The sequence below is a fragment of the Schistocerca nitens genome, chromosome 3 (genome assembly GCF_023898315.1).
Source record: "Schistocerca nitens isolate TAMUIC-IGC-003100 chromosome 3, iqSchNite1.1, whole genome shotgun sequence".
Classification (NCBI taxonomy): domain Eukaryota; kingdom Metazoa; phylum Arthropoda; class Insecta; order Orthoptera; family Acrididae; genus Schistocerca; species Schistocerca nitens.
The window spans coordinates 477,394,359-477,400,359 of record NC_064616.1 but is presented as its reverse complement, the minus strand read 5'-3'; positions in this window follow the sequence as shown (position 1 = coordinate 477,400,359).

The following is a 6,001-nucleotide window of genomic DNA, read 5'->3' as shown; positions in this document are numbered from 1 at the left end:
GTTCCCTTTTTGTTCATTTGCTGTTTAGTTGTAACATTTTAGTAATGGCCGGCCGCGGTGGTCTAGCGGTTCTAGGCGCGCAGTCCGGAACCGCGCGACTGCTACGGTCGCAGGTTCGAATCCTGCCTCGGGTATGGGTGTGTGAGATGTCCTTAGGTTAGTTAGGTTTAAGTAGTTCTAAGTTCTAGGGGACTGATGACCACAGATGTTAAGTCCCATAGTGCTCAGAGCCATTTGACCCATTTTTTTTTTTAGCCAAGCCATTTTAGTGATATTCCCATGGCATTGTCAAAGATGATATTTATTCTGTGGCTACACCTCACTCTGCGTGTGTATTATCTTTTTCTATGTTGTTCACCAGTACTATAGTCTATTTGATGACAATAGTCGTTTAAAGACATATGATGACATTGTAATCCTAAAATTGATTAACACAATAAGTTAATACTGTAGAACTTCCACAATTTTGTGCTTAATTCTTAGTCCTTTTTGGGAAGCAAGGATTGCGATTTTAAGTATTCTTATATGCAGATGCCATTATGTAAAAAATGCATGGCCCATCTTACATTTAATTTAAGATTCAGGAGAGTTGTCGGTAAACAGTAAATTGCTTAAATGACCTTATCATGTTACAGAAATTGAGAAGGTTGAATTCAACATTAGGGACTGTGAGAAGAATGCAGTGTAGGATAGGTCTTCCCGGATTCAAGAACGGTACAGGGAAAAAACCTATTTGCAAAGGTAGAGTCTATTTCCAGTAAATGCAATATCAGGATTTGTTGTTAATTCATGTTATATTCTGCAGGTGAATGATATGGCTCAGAAATGGCAGATGTTGAACTAAAGCACCACGTTTCTAGTGCCCTAGCCGTAATATTAAATTAATTTGTTCCAATTTGACCTACAGTTTTGTGTTTTTGAGAATGAAAACTCCATGGTTCGTAATTAAATTTTGCCTACACTTGCCGTTAAAATTAAGAAAAAAAAAGTCGAGCCCATGTCCCATCTGACATAAGATTCTGTGCTGCTTAATCTTAATCGTTGCGGATTTTTAGTGAAATTACTTCTATTTCTTTCAGGTATAATGAGCAGTTCCAATTTCCGGATATTTAAGGGAAAAAAAGAAACACACGGTGCAAGCTACATAGGTCTTCCCGGTTTCAAGAAACACTTACATGAAATCCCTGTTTCGTATATTGTTCATACATGGTCAAGATATGATGCTCATTCAAAGATGCTGCGCAGGTGCCTAGTTGTTTCATAATTCGCATTTATTTTTTAGAACTGGTAGGAATTAAGAAAAACAGCAAATTTTTAGTTTTCGTGGTATTAAAGTATTTATTGATTTGTACAAATTACACTTTGATTCCGTCTCTTAGCGTGTTCGGAAAGCTCTAAAGGTCTTGGTGACATTAAATCGATTTATTTTATATGTTTCTCTCACTAAAGCCGTTATGAATATTGTGGAGCACAGCGCTTTGATAAACATATTTAGGTTGTCCATTCGTCTGATATTCCGCCGCGTGCAGAGGGAGTTCGAATGCTTCTGTTTGGCAAGCAAACAACAAGCTTGTTGCGCAGTACAGGAAACAACAGTCAGATTAGCAGTTACTTTGCAAATTGACAGTTAGTATTAACAGTGTTTCGTGCACTGAGGCTAATTGCACAGCCGCATTCCACATGTCCGGTGGAGCATGTATACTTTGCAGGTCATTACGTAACGTGCTCTGACCCAGTAGTGATCAGAAAAACAAAAATAATTTTTGTGAGTGGCACTACAGTTTAATACTGCTACTCTAGAGAGTAAAAAAGAAAACGATATGAAATTGAGTATTTTAATAACAACGAGATATTTCTTTTATTCGTTGCGGAACATCGTCTTTTCCTAGCAACGTAACTAACTTTAATAACTCAGATCGATCCTCATAATACTGATAAATTTGGACTTATTCCCCAATAGTTACGCGATAAATCTGTGCCCATTTCGTTTCCGTCTTATTTAGGCGGGTGCAATTACCATTTCAGACGGGAATAGCTTGCCCATCCTAGCGAAGTTCCCACGTGACCGGTCGAGAGCGCAAGTTATGATACTGATATCTGTCCTGGCGGGTTAAGTAAAGCTTCAGCTTGTAATGAATACATTTATTGAAATACACTGGTTACTATCCTGTACAGCAGAAGTTGTCCGCCAAATCATATTAGCATGCTCATTGTTCTGCGGAGCACTTTCCGTGCTATCATGACCCTACTGCAACTTGAAATATGTCTCTGATCACATAGTTCACTACTTATTACATTCCAGTGGAGGCTGTACTTCATATGGTCACAAAGTCTCTCCTCTTTACAAAAGGGGTAAGAGATCGTACGAGCAGAGCAGAATTACAGTTCAATAACGTTAACGTCTCCCTTTTGCACGGTTCTAGAGCATATTCTAAGCTCATAAACTATGGCGTTCCTATAAGAAAATGAATTTCTGTCAGTCAGCACGGTTTCAGTAAAAAACGTTCTAGTCATTAGTTGCAGGTGAATTGGTGGCTGCCATCAGCCTAGAAATCCGAAAGGCTTTCGACACTGTACTACACTGGAGTGCAAAATTTAAGGAAGAAAGTAACTTTCGCATGCCCGATAATGCTGGACTTACCCTCATATGGCGAGAAGTGGGCACACGTAATGCATCTTGGAACATTGTCGAACATGATCCTTTCGGTGGCGAAGGTTTTATGGTGCGGGAAGGCATAATGTTGCTTGGGCGTTCTGACCTCCTAACCTTTGAATACCAATAAACCACCGGTTCTTTATAGAATCGAACTCTCATGTAAAGAAACAGCTTTAAACGTCTGACTACGTTACAAATGAGCTAATGTGTTTAATATTTGACGTTAAACACGTAAGTGAGAAAAGATTTGGAAAATGTCTGGAATGTTGGAAGTCGCTAGGTGTTATCATTATGAAACACTAGATGAATTGACTGGTCAATCTGCGCTTCCTTTTAAGCAAAAGCTAGTTTTCCACGCAGCTAAATATGTTTGACATCATATCTTCTGAACTATGTGTTGTAGTATGATGTAATTCTGCAGGTATCTTCAGTGGTATGTGCGGATACTGTCTGCAAACTGTGTTACGAATAGAGTCGGTTGTAAGGAAATAATAAGTTAAAACGTCAAGTGTGACGCTGAAATTGTACTGCACGAACAGCAAAAATGTAGTAAGTGATAACCCTTTTTCCTTTCATCGGTTTGTGACAGGTGTCAGCAACAAAAACTTTCGTAAGGGTTTGAAATTAAATGTAATACTTGTTGGAATGCGCTAAATTATTTTTTTTCTGAATTAATGGATGAATAAAATCCGGGTATTTGCGCACTGCCAGTTATGCTACCTCAACAGAAACACAAAATTTCTAAACTTTAATACTTCTCTTATTATGTGCAACTTTTAACTGAAGTACTTAATGAATACATTATGATAGAATTTAAAATTTTTCAATTCTCAGTGATTATGCGAAATGCAGGGTTATTCTAAATGATGGACCCATTTTCAAAACTTCGTATTTATTCAAGTACAAATCCAAATTGAACAAGATTCATACCAATGAAAAGAAGAAGTTTTAAACTTTTTTTCATAATGTTTGAAATCAATTTGATGAGTTTAATACTTTGTAATAATTTTACTTAATTAGTTTTTAATAATTATTTAATAATTATAAATGTGATAAATGTCATAAATGTTCAATGTGGCCACCGTTGGCTGCACACCAAACATCGCCGCGGTAGCCAAACTCGTCTCACACACCTGAAGGCGTATTTGCTGTTACTGACTGCATGGCAGCAAATCCGGTTCTGCAGATCGTTCGAAGAGGCTGGTAAAGGCGGGACGTAAACAGCTTCCTTCGCATAACCCCATAAGAAATAGTCGCAGAGTGTGAGATCACGGGATCTCGGTGGCCAGAAGTGCAGAGCCAGGTCCTCAAGTCCCCTACGATCGATCCAGCGCTGGGGCGGAGCTCCATCCTGTTGTAAAATGAAGTCCTGGGAATCTTCCATAACTTGAGGGAACAGCCATTGTTCCAACATGTAAAAGTACGTGATTCCTGTTACAGTTATTTCCGCAAAGAAAAATGGCCCATAAACATTTGTACGAGGTATGGCACAGAACATGTTTGGCAAATGGTTCAAATGGCTCTGAGCACTATGCGACTTAACTTCTGAGGTCACTAGTCGCCTAGAACTTAGAACTAATTAAACCTAACTAACCTAAGGACATCACACACATCCATGCCCGAGGCAGGATTCGAACCTGCGACCGTAGCAGTCGCGCGGTTCCGGACTGCGCGCCTAGAACCGCTAGACCACCGCGGCCGGCACAGAACATGTTTATCTTCGGTGAGTCTCTTTCGTGTTGCTATGGTGAATGTGGATTTCCCAAACTCTATTTGCGAACATTGTGTCTGTTGACTTTTCCAGTAAGGTGGACCGTCGCTTCATCGCTAAAAATTATATGCTGTAGAAATGCGTCATCCTGCATTTTTGCTACCCCATAACCACAAAATGCCAGACGCTTCTCTTTTTCACTGGGTTTGAGAGCCTACACAAGTTGTAATCGATAGGACTTGTACAGCAAACGCCGTCTTAGAACTTTCCATACAGTTGGTTGGGGTATTTTAAGTTCTCGACTGGGTCTATTAGCAGACTTGCTGGGACTGCGCACAACACATTCTTGGACCCGTCGGACATCATCCTCTGACACACGCGGTCGGCTTGTGCTTTTTCCTTTTCACACACTTTCAGTCTGTTTAAATTGCTTAAACGAACAGCTAATGCTTTTGCGAGTTGGTGGTTGAAAACCGAATTTGGTTAGAAATGCCCGCTGCACTGCAGTTTGCGACTCACTTTTCGCGTACTCAAGAAATCAGAAAACCTTATTGCTGCACAGTCGCCATATAATTCACAACTGACAGTGAAACAAAATGACATCCCTATTGCCGCGCGAACTCTGCCGGCCGCTTCTGAAACCATCACCGCCCGCCCGCCTTCACCCGCCAAACACTTTGAGACTTCCTCTTTTCATTGGTATAACGCTTGTTCATTTTAGATTGGTACCTGAATACACACGAAATTTTGAAAATGGGTCCATCATTTACGAGGGTGAGTCAAATGAAAACATTAAATTTGTAATAACAAATCGAAATTTCGCGCCGTTTTCCCGTAAGTTGGTAAGCGTGCTACAAACAGCGTGCAGAATGGCCTGTAGGTGGCAGCATAGTGCACATGCACACATACCGTCACAGTATCAGTATAAAGATGCCCGCCCCACTTGCGACTTGCACAAGTGAAGAACAGCGTTCTGTTATTCGGTTTTTGCGTAGTGAAGGTGCGAAACCTTTGAAATTCATCGACGAATGAAGGTTCAGTACGGTGATGCATGTTTGTCACAGCATCAAGTCTACGAATGGAGTAGGAAGTTCGCAAATGGTGTGACTTCAGTGGAAGATGCTCCTCGTCCAGGTCAGGCACAACGAGTTGTGACTCCATAGAACATTGCAGCAGTTGAAGCCACAGTGAAGGAAACCCGCCGAGTGACACTGAATGACATTGCAGCATGTTTACAGATTAGTCACGGGTCAGCACATCACATTGTGCATTATGTGCTCCAGTTTAACAAAGTGTCTGCAGGATGGGTGCCACGGGAGCTGACTCCTGAAATGAGAGAACGACGTGTTGATGCTTGTGAAGAACTTCTTCGGCGCTTTGAACGAGAAGGTGATGGCTTCCTTGCAAGAATCCCTACTGGGGACGAAACCTGGGTTCACTTCCACCAACCGGAAACGAAGAGAGCGAGCAAGGAATGGCACCATTCCTCATCTCCAAAACCAAAGAAGTTTCGAACAGAACCATCAGCAAGGAAGGTTATGCTGACTGTCTTTTGGGACGAAAAAGGCGTCATTTTGGAACATTAAATGCTTGGGCAGGACCACTGTCACCAGTGCATCATACACAGATCTCCT